The 22,270-nt window shown below is 35.9% G+C and overlaps 1 long non-coding RNA gene across 1 annotated transcript in view; it reads left to right on the forward strand.

Moving 5' to 3' along the window:
• Positions 1-9,706: 9,706 nt before the first annotated feature.
• The window catches only part of LOC146403814 (uncharacterized), an 86,939-nt gene continuing 74,375 nt past the window's right edge, over positions 9,707-22,270 (forward strand). Inside the window, exon 1 of the long non-coding RNA XR_014844988.1 lies at positions 9,707-9,940. This is a non-coding gene — a long non-coding RNA (uncharacterized LOC146403814). The remainder of the gene's footprint in view (positions 9,941-22,270) is intronic.

Genomic DNA, 22,270 nt, shown 5'->3' on the forward strand with positions numbered 1-22,270 from the left:
ACAAGAGTTGAAAGATTATGTATAGCATCCAGGACACTTCCTTCCTGATATGGGGCATATTGCCTATTTCCCCAATCTCCCTTTCAGAGCAATTGATCTGGAAATAATATATCACCTGTCTTGACCAATAAATAGTCCCATCTTGAAATAACACACTAATGAAACTCTTGTGGAAGAGAGCCACAACTACTGCCCTAAGATGCTTGCTTCTTGATCATTACATGAGAGAGAAATAAAGTTTTGAATGTTTGGAGGAAGTATCTTTTATAACAAAGTAAATACATATCCTGATGTAAACCTATAGGACTTAATTTTATAATTCACTTATGATATATTCTGCAAAATTCCCTAAATTCCCACATAATAATTTATATTGAATTCTTGGAATAAGCATTTACAGGTGATGGTCCATATTCTTTCACAAAATACAATGTGTTAATATTTTATTTATATCCAAAAATCTTTATAATTAAAATCACTAGTAGGTCTTGTTACCATCTGTATGGAAGGTGAGATATAAATTGTCAGAATTTAATGCTCAAATAAGGCTAACCTCCAAAATAAGTTGCATAGTTTATTCATTCTGAAAATGTGCTATGGTCAATAAATTTTGCAAGGAGTTTTTTTTTTTCCCTTGGCTACACCCATGGGATATGGGATTTCTCAGGCCAAGGACTGAGCCTGAGCTAAAGCTGTGACCTACTCCACAGCTGTAGCAATAATGGATCCTTACCCAATGTACAGGGCTCAAACTGGTACCACCACAGAGACAAGCCAGATCACTAATCTGCAGTGCCACAACAGGAACTCCTGCAAGAATTCTAAAACTATCTAGTTGCAAAAATTTTCTGTAGATATTTCATCTTGAAAGATTTTGTTTTTCTCCTTCCTACATGCTATAATATTTGTGTGTTTTTGAGTGAATTTTGATAACTGGAATTAATAACTTATCAAAAAGCCATTTTGAGATCCACCATACATTTTAATGTAGATAAGCATTAGAAAATGTTAAGGAAATTTTGTTATAAAAGACAATGTAATAATTTTGTAAAAATTACAGAAGTATTTAGGGACACACACTATTACATCATAAATTTGCTATGAAGATAGAAAAAACTAAAAGATAAAGAATAGTTAAAAATGATCATTACTGTAGGGATTGTTATGATTCATTTTAAAATTGATTCTCGTTTATATATTCATATCTACCTATATATCCAACACACAGATGCATATATGTATATATATACCTTTATTATTACAAAGAAAAAAATGATGGTAAATTAAGGATCAAACAGAATTTGAGATTTGAAAACCACTATTTTTCTTGAGAACATGTTACTCTGATTCTAGATCTACTGGTTATTATAGAGATCTTCCAAGAGATCTGTTCAATAAAGCATAGTATAGGACTTCAAAAAAACTTAATCATTGAATTTTTATTTTTCTAAATTATTAGATATATTAGTTATACCATTAACAGTGTTATGCATAAGACCAGCAGCAAACTTAGAACCTAAGAAGAAAAAGCATGTATTCCTCTTTATGGGTCTTTTTTGTGCATAGGATTAAACTCTGCCAGATTACTGTGGAATTAGCTGGGTTTCCCTCTGGCTGCAGGTTGTATTCTATTCCACGAGAGCAGTTTTTATTTGTTTGTTTGTTTGTTTGTTTGTTTGCTATTCACTACTTGATCCTTATTCTTCTTATGGTGAAATGTATAAGTGCAAGACACTTAGCCAGGTCATGCAAAAATATCTATTGCCTATATTCATACTATTTCAGCTAATACTTTGACTAAAGACAGGTCAAGATCAACATCAATGGAATGGAGAAATATATACAGACTTCTGTAGTGATATGTACTGCTGAGTAATATGGCAAAAAGAATGGATGTATAATTATAAGGAGGAAGTAAAGAGTGGTGAAAAATAATCTATTATGTCATATTTATTTAAGTAAAATAAATATTTTGTCTCACTTTAGATTGCCTTTGTTTTTATTTATTTGTTGATTTCTTAATTTTAATCCCATATAGAATCTTTTTCTATTTTATCTTATTTTATTAATTAGCTTTGCAAGGATATGAATTGATAGTTGCTTAAAATGATTATATATTATCTTATTCATAACATTTTTCTCATTATCTCAATAAATTTCTGAGTAAAATTTTATTCACTTTCTGTATTTCCATATTTCTTAAAATTATTTAAAATACTATCTAAATTATGCAAATCTAAATTTAGAATAATTATTCTAAATTATTCCATTATTTTAATAAGGCCATTGACATTTTTTCTATTTATCTTTATATTTTCTAAAAACTGCTTTCTGTATGTTTGATTTATTTCTGTGGGATCATTTTCTTCTGTCTGCAGTGTAAGTATGGATTTCTTCCTTGGGGTGAGATTTATTACTTTAAAATATAATTCAATTTGGTTTCCATCTCAAGCCTTCATTTTGTCACCCCCTGGAGCTGAAATGTAATGTTGTCAATCAGAGCAAGTCTCTTGCGGTTGGAATTTCTCTCATCTTATCTATTTCTTTGACTTGTTCCTAATTTTCAAAGGCTTACATTATGACAAGTTAGTGGAGGGGGTATTCATGCCATAACTGGGCTAAAGTTGTCATTTGTCTACATCAGGTTAATAAGCAATCAATCATATTCCCATCTGGTTCAGAGATTTTCCAGTCTACTGTTCCCAAACCCTTCTGGGTGCAGAGAAATTCTCTGTGATATTCCAAATCCCCAAATCCAAATGGCCCACAGTCATTTCTTTTTCTTTCTTTTTTTTTTTTTTAATATTTTTTTTTATTTTCCCACTGTACAGCAAGGGGGTCAGGTTATCCTTACATGTATACATTACAATTACATTTTTTCCCCCACCCTTTGTTCTGTTGCAACATGAGTTTCTAGACATAGTTCTCAATGCTACTCAGCAGGATCTCCTTGTAAATCTATTCTAAGTTGTGTCTGATAAGCCCAAGCTCCCGATCCCTCCCACTCCCTCCCCCTCCCATCAGGCAGCCATTTCTAATCAAAGCTGGAGGACTGCTTAAGTCCTGAAATGAGAATTTATTTAGTTCATGTTTTACGGAAAATGTATGATTATTTGTTCAACAATTTATTATCAATTATTATACTCTGGTGAATGTTTATGACCTATACAATCTTTTCTCTAATGAATTTGTGAGAAAATGGCCTTATGAAAATGATATATGAGTTCTTAAATATTTTATTGTATATTATAATTAAAGCTGTAATAAGAGAATAACTTTAATAATCATAGATCAAATTATATTGAATAATTATATTATTCACATTATTATATTATTCACATTATTGATTTTTAGCCTTGTTTTTTTTCTCTCAAGTACTGAAAAATATCTTAAATCCTATTATGATTTTTGTTAGGATTATATTTTGTTAGATAGTTTTCCTTTTACATATTCAGATGGATATTATCAAATGCTGAAAATAATTTGTCCTCATTGCATATTTTCAGACTGGCCTTTCTTCTTTAGGATGAAGATATTGTAGGATTTTATTAGCTTAACTTCATATATATTAGTGTTAATTGAAGAATTTTACTCTGATACTTATTTTTGGTTGTCTATCAGCCTTGCTATTTTTTTGTGAATTTTTGCCATGATCTGTATCTCCATTTGGAATTGGGTGGAATATTAATAGATGGTGCAGAGAAGTGCTCAGATACCACTTAAACCTCATACATCAGTACTTTTAAAATTCTGTAATGTTTTTATAAAATTATATATGCATATATGCACATACATACATGTAAATGTATATATACACACTCATATGCTCATATATATAGGAAGTGCTCTAATAAATCATAGTTTTTTTAATAGTCTGAATGACTTTTACTTGTCCACATTCAGCCTTACTAGTTAATTTATGCTTCTATTTTTTTATATAATTTTTTTATTTTCCCACTGTACAGCAAGGGGGTCAGGTTATCCTTACATGTATACATTACAATTACATTTTTTCCCCCACCCTTTGTTCTGTTGCAACATGAGTTTCTAGACATAGTTCTCAATGCTATTCAGCGGGATCTCCTTGTAAATCTATTCTAGGTTGTGTCTGATAAGCCCAAGCTCCCGATCCCTCCCACTCCCTCCCCATCCCATCAGGCAGCCACAAGTCTCTTCTCCAAGTCCATGATTTTCTCTTCTGAGGAGATGTTCATTTGTGCTGGATATTAGATTCCAGTGGTATTTGTCTTTCTGGCTCATTTCACTCAGTATGAGATTCTCTAGTTCCACCCATGTTGCTACAAATGGCATTATGTCATCCTTTTTTATGGCTGAGTAGTATTCCATTGTGTATATATACCACCTCTTCCGAATCCAATCATCTGTCGATGGACATTTGGGTTGTTTCCATGTCCTGGCTATTGTGAATAGTGCTGCAATGAACATGCTGGTGCAAGTGGCTCTTTTAAGTAGAGCTTTGTCCGGATAGATGCCCAAGAGTGGGACTGCGGGGTCATATGGAAGTTCTATGTATAGATTTCTAAGGTATCTCCAAACTGTTCTCCGTAGTGGCTGTACCAGTTTACATTCCCACCAGCAGTGCAGGAGGGTTCCCTTTTTTCCACAGCCCTTCCAGCACTTGTTATTGGTGGATTTATTAATGATGGCCATTCTGACTGGTGTGAGGTGGTATCTCATGGTCGTTTTGATTTGCATTTCTCTTATAATCAGCGATGTTGAGCATTTTTTCATGTGTTTGTTGGCCATCTGTATATCTTCTTTGGAGAAATGTCTATTCAGGTCTTTTGCCCATTTTTCCATTGATTGACTGGCTTTTTTGCTGTTGGGTTGTATAAGTTGTTTATATATTCTAGAGATTAAGCCCTTGTCAGTTGCATCATTTGAAACTATTTTCTCCCATTCTGTAAGTTGTCTTTTTGTTTTCTTTTGGGTTTCCTTTGCTGTGCAAAAGCTTTTCAGTTTGATGAGGTCCCATGGGTTTATTTTTGCTCTAATTTCTATTGCTTTGGGAGACTGCCCTGAGAAAATATTCATGATGTTGATGTCAGAGAGTGTTTTGCCTATGTTTTCTTCTAGGAGTTTGATGGTGTCCTGTCGTATATTTAAGTCTTTCAGCCATTTGGAGTTTATTTTTGTGCATGGTGTGAGGGCGTGTTCTAGTTTCATTGCTTTGCATGCAGCTGTCCAGGTTTCCCAGCAATGCTTGCTGAAAAGACTTTCTTTTTCCCATTTTATGTTCTTGCCTCCCTTGTCAAAGATTAATTGACCATAGGTGTCAGAGTTTATTTCCGGGTTCTCTCTTCTGTTCCATTGGTCTGTCTGTCTGTTTTGATACCAGTACCACACTGTTTTGATGACTGTGGCTTTGTAGTATTTCTTGAAGTCTGGGAGAGTTATGCCTCCTGCTTGGTTTTTGTTTCTCAGGATTGCTTTGGCGATTCTGGGTCTTTTGTGGTTCCATATAAATGTCTGGATTGTTTGTTCTAGTTCTGTGAAAAATGTCATGGGTAATTTGATAGGGATTGCATTGACTCTGTAGATTGCTTTGGGTAGGATGGCCATTTTCACAATATTGATTTTTCCAATCCAGGAACATGGAATATCTTTCCATTTCTTTACATCTTCTTTGATTTCTTTGATTAAAGTTTTATAGTTCTCGGCATATAGGTCCTTTACCTCCTTGGTCAGGTGTATTCCGAGGTATTTGATTTTGTGAGGTGCAATTTTAAAAGGTATCATATTTTTGTATTCCTTTTCTAATGTTTCATTGCTGGTATACAGAAATGCAACTGACTTCTGAATGTTAATCTTATATCCTGCCACTTTGCTGAATTTATTAATCAGTTCAAGGAGTTTTGGAGTTGAGTCCTTAGGGTTTTCTAGGTATAGAATCATGTCATCTGCATACAGTGACAGTTTGATCTCTTCTCTTCCTATATGGATGCCTTTTATTTCTTTTGTTTGTCTAATTGCTGTGGCCAGGACTTCCAAAACGATGTTGAAGAGCAGTGGTGAGAGTGGGCATCCCTGTCTTGTTCCAGATTTGAGTGAGAAGGCTTTCAGTTTTTCCCCATTGAGGATCATATTTGCTGTGGGTTTATCATAAATGGCTTTGATTATATTCAGGAATGTTCCCTCTATACCCACTTTGGCGAGGGTCTTGATCATGAATGGATGTTGGACTTTGTCAAATGCGTTTTCTGCGTCTATTGAGATGATCATATGATTTTTGACTTTTTTTTTGTTAATGTGGTGTATGATGCTGATTGATTTGCATATGTTGAACCATCCTTGTGAACCTGGGATGAACCCAACCTGGTCATGGTGTATAATTTTTTTGGTATGTTGCTGGATTCGGTTGGCTAAGATTTTGTTGAGAATTTTTGCATCTATATTCATCAATGATATTGGGCGATAGTTTTCTTTTTTGGTGGTATCTCTGCCTGGTTTTGGAATGAGGGTGATGGTGGCCTCATAGAATGTCTTTGGGAGTATTCCTTCTTCTTCAACCTTTTGAAAGAGTTTAAGGAGGATGGGCACCAATTCCCATTTATATGTTTGATAAAATTCACCTGTGAAGCCATCTGGTCCTGGACTTTTATTTGTAGGGAGTGTTTCTATGACCTCTTCAATTTCATTTCTAGTGGTCGGTCTGTTCAGTTGGTCTGTTTCTACTTGATTCAGTTTTGGCAGGCTGTAAGATTCTAGAAAATTGTCCATTTCTTCCAGATTGTCAAACTTGTTGCCATATAGTTGTTCATAGTATTCTCTTATGGTTTTTTGTATTTCTGCTGTATCCATTGTGATTTCTCCTTTTTCATTTATAATTTTGGTGATTTGGGTTCTTTCTCTCCTCTTTTTAGTGAGTCTAGCCAGGGGTTTGTCAATTTTGTTCACCTTTTCAAAGAACCAGCTCTTAGTTTTATTAATTTTCTCTATTGTTTTTTCAGTCTCTATTTTATTGATTTCTTCTTTGATCTCTATAATTTCCTTCCTTCTGCTGACTTTAGGTCTTTTTTGTTGTTTTTCTAATTCGTTTAGGTGGAGGGTTAAGTTGTCAATTTGGGATCTTTCTTCTTTTTTGAGAAAGGCCTGTATTGCTATAAATTTCCCTCTGAGCACTGCTTTCGCAGCATCCCATAGATTTTGAGAGGTTGTGTCTTCATTATCATTTGTTTCAAGGTAGTTTTTAATTTCCTTCTTGATTTCCTCATTGACCCATTGGTTTTTTAGTGGCATGTTGTTTAGTCTCCATGTAGTAGGTTTTTTCTTTTGCTTTTCCCATGGTTGATTTCTAATTTCATGGCATTGTGGTCAGAGAAGATACTTGAGATAATTTCTATGCTCCTAAATTTATTGAGATTCGCTTTATGTCCCAATATGTGGTCAATTCTTGAGAATGTTCCATGAGCATTTGAGAAGAATGTGTATTCTGCTTTTTTTGGATGTAGTGTCCTGAAGATATCAATGAAGTCTAACTTTTCTATTGTTTCCTTTAGGATCTCTGTTGCTTTATTGGTTTTCTGTCTAGAGGATCTGTCCATTGATGTGAGGGGGGTATTAAGGTCTCCTACTATGATTGTATTCTCATCAATATCTCCCTTTATGTCTGTTAATATTTGTTATATGTATCTGGGTGCTCCTATATTTGGGGCATATATGTTGACGATAGTAACATCCTCTCCTTGGATGGATCCCTTAATCATTAAATAGTGTCCTTCTTTGTCTTTCTTTATGTCTTTTGTTTTAAAGTCTATTTTGTCTGATAAGAGCATTGCGACTCCTGCTTTTCTGTCATGTCTATTGGCGTGAAATACTTTTCCCCAGCCTTTCACTTTCAATCTATATGTATCTTTTGTCCTAAGGTGAGTTTCTTGTAGGCAGCATATTGAAGGTTTTTGCCTTTTTATCCACTCAGCCTCCCTGTGTCTTTTGATTGGGGCATTCAGTCCATTGACATTTAAGGTGATAATTGATAGATGATTATTTATTGCCATTTGAACCTCGTGTTCCAGTTGATTCTATGGTTCTCCATTCTTCCTTTTTTTTTTTTTTTTTTTTTGGTTGGATGGTCTCCTGTTATTATCTGCTTGAGTGTATTTTTTTTTCATTTTTTGCAAATGCAATATTTGGTTTTGGCTTGTGGTTGCCCTGTTTTTTAAGTATGCTAACCCCTTCCCATAATTGTGTGTTTTAGCCTGATTGTCCTGTGAGTTCAAACACTTCATTACTATATTAAAATTAAGAAGAGAGACATACATACAAACCAAAACGGTTATTTTCTTCCTAACATCCCTTGCCCACATTTTATGGTTTTGATGACTCTTTTTTATTTTTTTCTTTTTAATTTTATTTTGTTTGAAGCATGTTCATGATTAAATCTGTATGCTGGCTTATTTGAGTGACTGCTCTCTGATTGCGGTTTCCTCAGTCCTAGTTCTTCCTCTTCTTCTTCTTCTTTTTTTTTTTTTTCTTTTCTTTTTTCTTCCCTTTCCTTCCTTTCTTTTTGGTTTAGAGAAGCCCTTTCAATATTTCCTTTAACCTGGGTTTTGTGTTGCTGTATTCTTTAAGTTTTTGTTTGTTGGGAAAAATTTTTATTTCCCCTTCTATTTTAAATGATATTCTTGTTGGATAGAGTATTCTAGGTGGCATATTTTTTCCTTTTAGCACTTTAAATATCTCTTACCATTCCCTCCTGGCCTGTAGTGTTTCTGTAGAGAAATCGGCTGATATTCTTATGGGGGTTCCCTTGTAGGTAACATTCTGTTTTTCTCTTGCTGCCTTTAGGACCCTCTCTTTATCACTAACTTTTGCCATTTTTATTATGATGTGTCTTGGTGTGGGTCTGTTTGGGTTCAGTTTGTTTGGGGCCCTCTGTGCTTCTTGTATCTTGAATCCAGTATCCTTTAGATTTGGGAAGTTTCCATTGATAAATTCTTCAAATATATTTTCCATCCCCTTATCTTTTTCTACTCCTTCTGGAATTCCTATTATGCGTAGATTGGCCTGCTTTATATTAACCCATAGGTCTCTTATATTGCTTTCCAGTTTTTTGATTCGGTTTTCTGTCTGCTGTCCAGATTGGGTGATTTCCATTGTTCTATCTTTCATATCACTGATTCGTTCTTCTGCATTATTCATTCTGGTTTTTACTGCCCCTAGTTCAGTTTGCATCTCTTCAAATGAATGTTCTAGTTTTTCTTGGCTCCTCCTTATATTTTCTAGTTCCTTTCTGAGGGTATCTGCATTACTGTTCATATCTTCTCTTAATTCCTTCTGTATTTTCACTGTTTCTCTTTTGAACTCCAGATCTGTCAGACTGCAGAGATCTGTTTCATTGTTGACTGTTTTAGGTGAGTTCTCCTGTTGGTTTGACCTGGGGTGGTTTCTCAGCTTCTTCATCTTGCTTGTTGTTTTCTTTCTCCTGAGGGAGTTGTACTCTCCGTGATTGGGCAGTGTTTGCCTTGTCACTGCTGTGGAATATTTCCTGAGGGCTGGTGTTGTTGGTCAATCTTTTTTGAGGCAGTGTGGCTTTTCTGGAGTGTTGATGGGGCTAACAGTGTTTCTTTGAAGCAAAGGAGGACTTCCTGAGGGCAGGCAGGACTGGGAGGTCCACACCACGCTGGTAGCATATTTCACTTGGTCACGCAGAGATTGCTCTGGTGTTTTTAGGCTGTGGGGTTCTTGCAGGGGGTTGGCGGTGTTGGGCAGCTGTTCCTCAGGAGTGCAGCATCCCCTGGGGGCTGGAGCAGCTATCTGGGTCACTGAGAACCTAAGAGGCTCTTCCCTAGGGCAGCCCAACTCAGAAGGACGGCCTGCGAATGTAGGCGGATCTTTTCACAGTCTGGCCAAGCTTGTTGCAGCTTTTCTGGGCTGCAGGGGTCCTGCCTGGAGCTGGCAGTCCTATGCAGCTGATCCGGTAGGTCTCGGCACCCCCTGGGGGCTTGGGTGGGTAGCAGGGCCACTGGAAACCCCGGAGGCTCCTCCCCAGGGCAGCCTGACTCAGAAAAACTGTTTGTGATCTTTTCCCGACTCGGCCAGGCTTGTTGCAGCTTTTCTGGGCTGCAGGGGGTCCTGCCTTGAGCTGGCATTCCTATGCAGATGATCCACTAGGTCTTGGCACCCCCTGGGGACTTTGGCGGGTAGCAGGGCTGCTAGAAACCCAAGAGGCTCCTCCCCAGGGCAGCCCGACTCAGAAAAACCGTCCAAGAATTAGGTAGATCTATTCACGGCCTGGCTAGGCTTGTTCTAGGTTATCTGGGCTGCAGGCCTTTTCTCGGGGGCTGATGCTGTTTGGTGCTGCTCTGCGGAAGTGTAGCCCCTCCAAAGGGCAAGCAGGCCTGTGCAGGGACAGCCCCTGTGGTGGTAGGCTTCAGGCAATTGTTGAGGCCAGCCCTCCTGGATGGCAGGCAGCCCCAGGTCCGGCGAGAGAGTAGGGGGTGGCGGGGGTTGGGGGGAGAGGATGCACTGGGAAGCAGAGCTTTCTGCTAGCTAGCGGGCCTGTAAGCTTGCTGTGGTGTGGGGAGTATTCTATGGGGACCCACCCCTTCTTCTCTCCCCTCCCCAGCAGGGGCGCAGACCAGGCTCTTCTCCCAGGTTCCCTCTGATGTGGCTTTCCACTTCCCTGCCCCTAGAGTATTGCTCCCTTCCTCTGCGACAGCTTTGTTTTCTAGTCTCCCAGGCAGTCTCTGCCCAGTCAAACTTGACAGACTGGTTTCCAGACCTCCCAAGCAGTCTCTGCTCTGCCCCGCACCCCCAGCCCGTTCCCGGGGACTAACCTCTGGAGCCGAGGTCTCGGTGCCTAGCCCCCACCCAGGCATCCCCCGGCCCTTTCCTGGGGACTAACCTCTGGAGCTGAGGACTCAGTGCCCAGCCCCCACCCAGGCGTCTCAATTTTTGGTGACTGTGCCCGTAGTTCAGATGGTTCATTCGGTTCTTGATCGGCTTTTCAGTACTCCAACTTACTGCTACACTCTTCTCTGCATCTGGAGATTCCTCTGGTTCATTTGATCTTTCCCCTGAGTAGGTGACTTTCCAGGGTGCGGGATCCCTTTCTCCTCCTCAGTTCCCTTTCGGGAGCGCTCGTCCTGCTTGGATTCACCTTCTCTCACTCTCCTCTTTTCTCCCGATCTGCCCAGTAATGTCATGAACTTCTTGCAGTTATTGGAGTTTAGGTTCCACTGCCAGCGATTGGTTGCTGTTCTGTGCGAGTCATTTATTCTGTAGATGTGCTTTTTTTTGTTGTGTTTGTGGGAGAGGGCGATCGTGTCCCCCTACTCCTCCGCCATCTTGTCCTCTCTCTCATTTATGCTTCTTTAGGTCATGAAATCAATTATCTACTTATGGTTTTCTTGAGCCTTATATTTAAGACGTGTGTTTAGCCACAATGAAACAGTGTTCCACAACTCCATTACTATGTTTTTTGTAGTCTTTGGTGTAGAATATTGTGACATTTGTATTAAACTATAAATATACTTAAATATGTTTAGATTAATGTTTTTCCCTACATTTTCTTCTTATTGTTCTTAATAGGATTTTCCCTTCAAAGAACTCTAACGGATTACAGTTTAATAGATCTGAATTGTTTCAGAGGTCATGTTGTCTTTCCCTCAATAAGATATGCCTATTAAAGTTTATCAGAATAGATTCCCTTTTAAAGGGTGATGTGAGCTCATCTTCCATATTGTCTTAATAAATGGTAAAAATTCTGTTATAGTTGTAATACTTCATTTTTAACTTGAGATATTATAATAATTCTTTACAAATAAGTAAAAATTGAAATCTTTAATACTTTTCTTATTTTCAATATCATATTTAATGGACTTATAATATAATGAAAGCCAATTTTTACCTCAGTGCTTTTTCTCAGTGGGATACACTCTTTTGTTAATTGTTAATGGAGTCTTTGATATTTAAAATCAGGCTTCCTCATAACTACTCTTGGATAATTAAAACAAACCCACATAGAAACAAAAAGCAAATGTCAATATGAAGTTGGTGGCCTATGTTTCACTGAAAGCAAATTCACTATATAGACTATTAAAATTTATCAAAATCTAGATGTTCTTCTAATATGCCAAATATGTGTTAACCCACAGAGAAATAAGTAATTTGAGGGCAAAAAAAAAAATGATTTTATTTCTCTAAATGGCATTCACATGGCTTAAAATCACTTTTAATGTGCTTAATATAAAGGGTGCATATCATAGAAATCCTTGGATTTGTGAATGTATATGATAGTGTGAGGAAAAGAAATGACTTAAATAATTGTCCTGAAATGATGGTCCTGGTTATATGTCTTATATTATTTTTCGATAATGTGTAAGGAATTGATATCTGATCCAAAAAAGAAAAGATAGCACATGAATAGACAAATTTTTTTAAAAAGAGTTTTATGAAGTAACTCATGGTGTTTTTGAGCCTTTATCCTTCACTCTGCCCTCTCTATATCCTAAGGCCAGTGGATTACAGACTATGAGACTATTTGCCAGTGGATGAATTACATAAAAATAAAATATTTAGTCTAACTCTGTAGTGTTATCCTGAGATAAGTGGTTAAACCTATAGATGGTATAATCAGAGAAGAGATTATTGCCTTTTAGCTGTCATCAACACAGCCAACTATTTATATGCCATATAATACAAAGTATAATCAAACACCATTGGTTAGCCTTAAGATTTGTGTTGAGTTTGAGTTGATGTCACATAGTATGAAAAGAGGAGTCTTATTGGTTGACTGATGGCTGATCAGAGTGTTGCATCACCAATTACTGCATCTACTTGCTGTAGTCTTTGGAAGCTCTGGCCATCCAATGCATGAAGCAAATATCTGTGACCCTTCAAATAATAATAATTCCTGGGCTTGCTATTTAGTGGCAGAAGTATAATTGACAAAAGAGTGTATCCCACTTAGAAAAAGCACTGAGGTAAAAATTGGCTTTTATTGTATTATAAGTCCATTAAATATGATATTGAAAATCAGAAAAGATAAGAGTTTTATCTCAATAAATGATAAGGAGATAACATGGCTGTGGTTTCCTGGAACCTGAGTAGTCTTGAGAGTGGTTGGATGAGAGAGACCTTGAAAGGAGGGCTATATTGTGTCAGTGGGAAGCTAGACTTCAGGCATCAGAATTCCATTCTCAGAATTTCTGTTTTCCATTTGTGATGGAAATAAGGACATAAACCAAAGGACAGGAGACTGGGAGGGCTTAGATAAGAAGATTCATGATGACCATGTTCCACTGATATTAGAGATCCTTCCTCCATTTACTAAGCAGAAATGTAAACCTCCTAGGTCTTTGTAGGTCCTGGAGAGTGCAGATATGCTCTCCTACTGCCTGAGTTGGATTTTCCTATCAGTCCAACAAAATGCTGCCTCTGGGTTAAGAACAAAGTTAAGACATGCAATATTTATTATACAACTGAATCTGATGCCTTTTATATTTATTTAGAATGTACTAAACGTTAGTCCTTTCAAATATCATTTAGAAAATAACGGGCTCAATTCTGCTTCAGACTCAGGGTATGGTATGAAAAAAAAAAACATTATATGTAAAGAAAAAGATACAGGGGATAGACTATAAAAAATTGCATTATCAGAGGACAGGGAACTATCCTTTTCCTAAGTAGTTTCCTGGGTTTGAGGATCTTTCTTCAGATCTATCACATGCCATACCCCTTTCAGAGTCAGTTCTATGAAGACATCTCCATTTCTTGTCAACTTCATTTCCATTTTTACCTCATAGGATAGGTAGATGATTGACATAGAGAATTCTATTTATATCCTTCACTAATGGGACATTTCCAGTCATAGATGAAAAGCTCTGAAGGTAACCTCATCAATTTGAAAGATCTACCTATTCCATGTGAATGGGAACCAACCTTTTGCAGAAAAATCAGTACATTAATTCAACCTCTTTCATATCACCTTAAGAGACCTGAAGCTTTCAATGCCATTTTTCACTGAGGTTAGAAGAAAACAGTATAGTAGTTCTCCCTTTTCCATGGAGGAATACAGTACAAGACCCTCAGAGGATGTGTGGAAGCACAGATGGTACTGAACTCCATCTATATACTATGTTTTTCTCATACATAACGACCTAAAGTAAAAGTTTAATTTATAAATTAGCCATAGTAAGAGATTAATAAAAATAACTAAGTAAAATAGAACAATTATAAAACTTATTGTAATAAAAGTTATATTGTAATAAAAGTTATGTGAATGTGGTATATCTCTTAAAATATCTTATTACTCAAATGTAATGTCTTTTCCACCTTTGCTATAAACACTCATGCACTGTGTTCACAACATTTGAGGTAGTTTGAGGTACGTACGACCTCAACATTTAAGATAGTTTGAGGAAGTTTAAGGTACGACCATAAAACTAGGACAACTTTCTTTTCCCTTCTTCACAATCTCACTGATGAAAGATTAACTTAAGTTAGATCTTAGCAAACTCAGCATGTGATTTTTTGCTTTTCTTATTAAGTGAATAACTTTCATCTCTTCATTTCAGGAAGCACTTTACAGATTCTCTGGCATATCCAAATTGCCAGCCTCCTATTCTCGAGCTTTGAGGCTTTTATTAAGTAAAATAAGGGTTATTTGAACACAAGCACTGCTGTCGTGCAGCAGAGAATCTGAGGAAGAGGGCTACCACCTGATTAGCAGAGGGACATGCTAGGCAATAGGATGATTCAAATCCAGGGTGATTCAGAGTAGGATGGCAAAAGGTTTCATCACACTACTCACAAAGTCATGCAATTTAAAACATGTATTGCTTAGTTCTGGAATTTTCCACTTAATATTTTCAGAACATGGTTGATTGCAGGTAATTGAAACCCTGGAAAGTGAAACAGGAAGGTGTGGGTGGTACTTTTTAAGAGGAAAGAGCAGAGTTCCTGTTGTGGCTCAGTGGAAATGAATCTGACTAGCATCCATGAGGATGTGGGTTCAATCCCTGGCCTCATTCAGTGGGTTAAAGATCCGACATTGCCGTGAGTTGTAGCGTAGGCCACAGATATAGCTCTGATTTGACCCCTAATCTGGTAACTTCCATATACCACAGGTGCATCCTTAAAAAGCCAAAAAAAGAAAAGAAAAAGAATAAACAGGAACAAAAATGCTAGATTTCTGCCATGTCTAATAAGGCACATTAAGTGAATGAAAGTTAGTTGAGAATATGTTATTTAGTTAACCCTTAGGGTTATCAAAAGAATTTTCACTGTGGTTAGAACAAGAGTATAGTAGTAAGATTAGGGAATTTTGAATACTATGACAGTATACTCATAAATACCCACATTACAAATCACAATTGCACATTTCCAAGGTTACATAATTTACAAGAATTGGTGCTATTTCTCTAAGGAAATCAGTACCTTATAAAAGTCATCAGTTTAACTGATTTATTTTTTAGTATGATTTGAAATTAGATGGAAAAAGAAGCAGAGTAAGATTGTCCATGATTATGTTGAATTTTGTGCATAAACCTATACATTGTTATATTGCACCCATTTAGATAAATGCTTTTACTTAGAGAATTGCTTTTGATCTTAAAGACTATATTGCATTTTAGACTTAATTTTAACAGAAAATTCAATGTTATTTTAAAAATACGTCTCATGATATATATGGAGTCTTTGTCCTTTTTTTAAGAAAAACATCTGTAAAATCAAATTTCCTTGATTAATTTTTACATGTTATGAATTATTCATCATGTATTCATTATGAACCAAATAGGCTGATATTACAGAACTCATAAAACAAAATAGTAGTATAACACTAAATCAAAGCCAGCCACTTTAAAGACGGAGCTATCTTGTTTTCATATGTTTTTTCAATTCTAGAAATGATATCAAATGATACTATAACATTTATATCAAATCAAACCAGATAGAAATTTAATGTATTATTTCTATTCTAGTTTATCATATAGTCCAAATTCCATACATCAAAATATATAGAACCCACAGGTATATAGAAGCAGAAGGACAGGTTGCTGAATGAGAAGTGTGTTTTAAGTAATTTTATTGATTTTTTGTGATTAGTTAAATTCCTTATTCTTTTTGATTCTTAAGTCAAAAAATGGTACATCATATGTTTATAATAATTATGAAAAGGTTTGGCATTAGTAGCTTAGAAAGAAGTGCTGTTTCCTAGTTAGAGAGAATGTGTGCTTCAACTGGCAGAGACTCAAGCTTGCAAGAGAGTTAGAGTGGGATTGGAATTTTGGAGACTCATTGCTAAGAAGGTGAATTCTAGAGTGCTGAGACCAGATCGGCAGGTGAAGGCTGAAGAATGGGTGCTGTGGAACTTAAGAAAAAAGTTAACATAAAACAAGACACAGAGACATTTATCTTAATTAAAGGTGGGAACCAGGAAACTCAAGGTCTCAGGGACCAAGAGTGCTGCCTCAAGAAATCACAGTGCTTTTATTGTGCTCTTTAGGATTAAGTCAAATGAGGAGGGGTCTATAGGTACAGGATATAGTTTTTATTATTTTAAAAGTTCTTTTTAATATTTTAAAAGTCACAGCTGGTGGATGGTTAAGCTTTTATTCTGATGTTTAGGCATTTAACAATCATTAGCGTTTGAGGAAGATTGGCATTAGCTATCTATGCATAGCATCTAGAGAATCATCATTGTGCTTCCACAAACACAAAAGGCAAAATGCAAGTGGCAACTCTGCATGCCTAGGTTTACACCTCTTCTCTTTGCTGATGCATATCCTGCTAATGACTGATCATAAACCCTTTGGGGCCATGAGGTTCCTCTTTCTCTTATTTTAACAGGACATATCATGCTATGTAAATGGCATGCCTATCTGCACAGGTTCAGCATGCCTAGACCAATGCATCATGTCCTCATTCAGCTGACCGCATGAATAACTTATGCCTTTTGGTCTTTTTTAAGCCTAAGTCATTTACCAGCATTGTGACTGTTTTTCAAGCAGGAATATGGGGTAAAGTATAGCAGGACAAAATGGAGTTTTCAGCATAAAAAAATAGAAGAAAAGAGGCTAAGAAAATATTGTAGAAACATGTCTCCCGACACTAGAGAACCTGGATTTCATAGGTGGTGGGGGCAGGCAAATCCCTATATAGTTTCAGACATGTTGTAACTTCAGAAAAAATGTTGCATTCACATAAGTATGCATATAGACATGGATGTTGACATGTATTCATGCTCTATCTTACGCTGAAACAATTGGAATTTGAGATTGCTTTAAATTTTGTATGTTATATGTACCTCCAACTGATGAATAGCTAAAATAATTGAGCATTTACTAAGGGCTAGGGATCATTCTTTAAGTGAATTGACTTAATTATCTTAAAACTCTATAAGGCAAGTAGTTTTTCAATCAACAGTTTATGGATATAGAAACTAAGACATAGAGAATGTCTGCAATTCACCTAATAGCACCCTGATAGGATATTATTAGGTGGGAAATAAAATCAAGCATCTGGGGTTCCCATTGTGGCTCAGTGGTAATGAACCAACTAGTATCCATGAGGATGTGGGTTCAATCCCTGGCCCTGCTCAGTAGTTTAATGATCTGACATTGTGAGCTGAGGTGTAGGTCACAAATGTGGCTCAGATCCATGTTGCTGTGGCTGTGGCATAGGCCAGTAGCTGCAATTCTGATTTGACACTACCCTGGGAACTTCCATATGCAGCAGGTGTGGCCCTAAAGTAAAAAAAAAAAAAAAAAAAAAAAATCAAGCATCTGGCCAGTGAAGCTTGCTAAAAGGGAAAATAAAACTAATTACAAAACACATTTTTCCCCTTACAACTGGAATTTTAATAATCATTATGTAAAAATCCTGTTAACAGTTATCTTGAAATTCAGATTTGGGACAGTTGTTTACTATCTTGCCAGTTCTTCAATGACTTAGCTTGATTTTTTTTATATATTTTTATCCAGATTTATAAATAATTTTCATTAAGAATATCAGCTCCAGGTAACATTGAACATTTTTAAAAGGAAGTCCTAATTTATTTATTTCTATGTATTCCACTAAAAACAAACCTTTGTTATTTATCCCAGAAGGTTTTTTTTTTCTTCCTTTTGTAAAAACCAATAACTGATTCTACAATATGTAATATTCTGTCTCTGCACAGATATAGGTAGAAGTACATGCTGGATACAAAAAGATTTACTTCCAATAAGAGTTCTGAGTCTTTTTCAGTAGATGTCAAATAGGCAATAAGCCACTTTTTAAAAACTACATTCCTGGGTACCTAAGATACAAGTTAAGGTCAGCAATGGTGGAATAAATGGTTAACATGGAGGGCAAATTTGGTGGGTTGGGTTGGGTTGCAAATCTCAAGTTTCAAGGAAAATGCTGCTAATGACCAGAGCAGGTAGAATTCAAGAGAAAAAAAATAACTAGACACCTATGGAGGCTCAAGAGAAGAAAAAAAAAAATTGCCTGCAATTAAAATATATAAACTCTATTTTTACAAATCAGGTAATTGCAGGGAAAAGTCATAGTATTGATACCTGATTTTAAATACTTGTAACATAAGATGGAGATCATATCTCAAACATTTCTTTTGTATCTAAAAGAAATACAAAGATACGATTTAGCACAAATTGCTGGTTGCCATCCTATAGCCACTGTTTATTTTCTCCTTAGTAATAGAAATCTTGTATTTAAAGTGGTAAAAATATCCGGTTTAAAGACTACTTTTCCCGGCCTTCTATGCAGTTAGGTATGGCCATGGCCAAAACAGGCCAGTGAAATGCAAACAGAATTGTTTTTTGGAATACAAAATTTCAGGAGACATAAGCTGAAAAATCACTCTCGCTGATGGAAAAAAAAAATTAACAAAGAATTATAAAACCTAAAAAAAGAACCAGTGAGATTTGAAAAAATATAATAACTGAAATGAAAAAAAAAAAAAAAACTATAAGGATTTAGCAGCCGTTACATGATACAGAGGAACACACAAGTGATTTGGAAGATAGAAAATCATCTGTTTTGAACAGAAAAAGAAAAACAAATTTTAAAATCTTATCAATCCTGTGACTGTTTTTGTTTTGTGGTTATAATATATACATAATATACACATAATGTTCTAGGATTTTTAAATCGAATGTTTTGCTTTTGCTTTGTTATTTCATGACTGACAAGCTTCTTTTTGGTTCTCTGTTTTCAAATATTTTCTATAACTCATTTCTATAGGAAAGACTAAAGACTCAATTGTTTCTTCTGTTTTAGGAATATTTTCTTTCATTTTGTTATTAAATTTATTCTTTCACATTGCTATATTCCACTTTTTAAAAAAAAATGTTTTTCTCTTTTCTGTTCTAAATGGATGATTTTCATTATTCTATCTTCCATGTAACTTACATGTTCTATATCTTCTAGTTTTTTTTCTTTTATTATAATCTTAAACTCTCACTTGTTCTTGTTTATGTTTTATAGTTCCTTGTTAAAATTCTCTCTGTATTCATCTATAATTTTCTCTAGTTCTGTTAGCGTTTTTATTGCAAATGCTTTGAACACTTGATCTGGTAAATTATTAATTTCTATTTCATAATTTTTTTTCTAAGTTTTTTTTTCCTTATACTTCCTCAGAAAGAAATCTTCCATCTTCTCATTTGGCTTAACTTACCCTGTCTCTGTGAAATTAGTATGAAGTTTTGAAGGGTGTCCTCGTGTGGGAGCACCCCTTTGCAGTCTGCATGTACCAAATGGCTTTCTGGGAAAACTGGATCTGAAGTGAGCACGAGTCATGTCTTCCTCTAGGGTGTGCTGGCAGCTATCACCTTGGTGGGTGGTGTGAGGCTGGAGATGGAGAGGCTAGAGCCAGAGGCCCATTCTCCATTCATGGCTAACAGGGCCATATTAGGGGCAGGGGCAGGTCCTATGGTATTGAAGCAGAAGTCCCAAGGGTCGGGTCTGAGCTGGTCTGTTCCAAGTGTGTGCTTTCCCCACTCCCAGAATTGGTATCTTCACTCCAGAGGAACAGTGCAGGTGCAAGAGGGGCTGGAGTGGGTGCCAGATGCAGGCTGGGGAGTACACTGGACAGTCCGGGCATGCTAGTCTGAATTCCAGTGCACTCTTGATCTGCTGCTCCAATAGCATACGCAGTGGCTGTCCCTACCCTAACCAAAGATAGTGTCTCGTCTGAGTCAGGTCTGGGTCCCACTGGTCTTCAATCCTGACGAGGGGACTCTCATTTTCTTGGCGTTTGTTGACCAATACTGACTGACACATTTATCCATTATGTATGTAGCTGCTGATTAGGGCAATGTTTTTCCCATTACTGAGCATAAGATCTGGCACATAGTACATTTTTAACATCTATATCTTCCTTTAATTTAATAAAATGTGACATCGAGGAGGTTTAAAGCAAAGTGTAATGATATATCAGTGAAATGCCAGCTCAGAATCATGATTCCACATTTCTGAATGGAATAACAAAGTCAAGGTGGGGAGTGTAGGGAAAAGACAGAAATATATGTCACAAAATATATTATAGGGTTTCGTGTACAAAAAGGATGTAGAAATCCTAGATCTAAGGATTAGCTGTTTGATTAGCTGCTGATACCCATGAATACAGTATTGATGTTCTTTAGAAACCATTTACAAAAGGGCAGTATTGATTTCAAAATTCCAAGCAGAAAGAAGGGAAGTGGACTGATCCATAAGAGACAGGCAAGAACAGAACAGACATTTTATTACATGTAGGTGATTCTGATCAATATAGTGAGATAGAGATAAAACACTAGTACTTCAATGGATAAAAACTTTATTCAATTTGAGAATATCCCATTTTCCATACATTATATAAATTATTATTTTTTAAAATAAGAGTAACAGAGTTTAAACTTCAGGCTATACAGTATGTTTTTTTCTCTGAAACATAAATATTTTAATTCAAAGTGAATCAACAGTAATACACCATGAACTCTTATTTTAATATTCTCCAAAATAATCACTTGCAATTCACACTTTTTGTGACAAAGTATAGAAAGCTTGATCACTAGGAACCAGAGGGAAATACATTGCAAACTGCAATGGACATTGCACACATGAAAATCTTCCCAGTCTTTATTATAATATTATAGTAAAATTGTCACACAGCAAGTTAATGTAGCATAGAAGCAAAAGCCAAAACAAATAAACTAAAGAAAGAAAACTACAAGATCAAGCTTAAAATGGTTAAACAGCTAACAATTCAAATTCAATTAAAAATTCAATGGGCTATGGCAATAAATATTTCTACATTTTTCAGTATATGATTTAACACTTATTTGATATAATCCAGAGTTAAAATTAGTAACAGAGTTTTAAAAAAATGTAAAGGTTTTGTTACCACAGTAACCTATTTACTTAAACACCCTAAAGGAAAAGAAAACAATATCAGAATATTTGATAAAACATAATTTACAAATTGATATGAAATTATGCAACCTGAAAGTCACACAGTATTTTATTTAAAAAAAAGAAACCTAAGAAGCTGGTAAGAATGGTTTTCAAGTGAATAAGGTTTCAAAATACAGCTTTGATGAGATAAAGTTTTAGACCAGACCTGAGGCAAGGCCGAATAAACTAAAGAACCAAAATATTAAAATAATGATTTATTGTCAAAAATAAAAATCATTTTAATTCCTATAAATTATTGACACATATCATTCAAGATTTTTTTTTTTTGCTTTTTTTTTAAGGGCTGCACCCATGGCATATGGAGGTTCCCAGGCTAGGGGTCGAATCAGAGTTACAGCTGCCAGCCTACACCACAGCCACAGCCACAGAAATGCCAGATCCAAGCTGTGTCTGCAAACTACACTACAGTTCTTGACAATGTTGGATACTTAACCCACTGAGCGAGGCCAGGAATTGAACCTGCAACCTCATGGTTCCTAGTTGGATTCTTTTCTGCTGCGCCACAATGGGAACTCTGTCATTAAAGATTTTAAATGAATGATGTAAATTTGTAAACTTCCCTTTAACAGGTGAAGTATAGGAGAAAAAAATATATAATTTTTTTAAAAATTGAAGTATGACTGATTTACAGTGTTGTGATAGTTTCAGGTGTACAGCAACGTGACTCAGATATACATACATGTGTGCATTTATATATGTTCTTTTTCAGACTTTTTTTTCCATTGTAGGTTAATATAAGATGTTGAATATAATTTCCTGTCTGATAGAGTAGGTTCTTGTTTATCCATTTTATTTATAGTTTTGTGTGTTTGTTTATCCCAAACTCCTAATTTATCCCCCAAGACAT

Source organism: Sus scrofa, chromosome 4 (genome assembly GCF_054392235.1).
Source record: "Sus scrofa isolate SSC_HxYL_T2T_F1_AM1 chromosome 4, Sscrofa_HxYL_maternal_Yorkshire_Landrace_v2.0, whole genome shotgun sequence".
Classification (NCBI taxonomy): Eukaryota; Metazoa; Chordata; class Mammalia; order Artiodactyla; family Suidae; genus Sus; species Sus scrofa.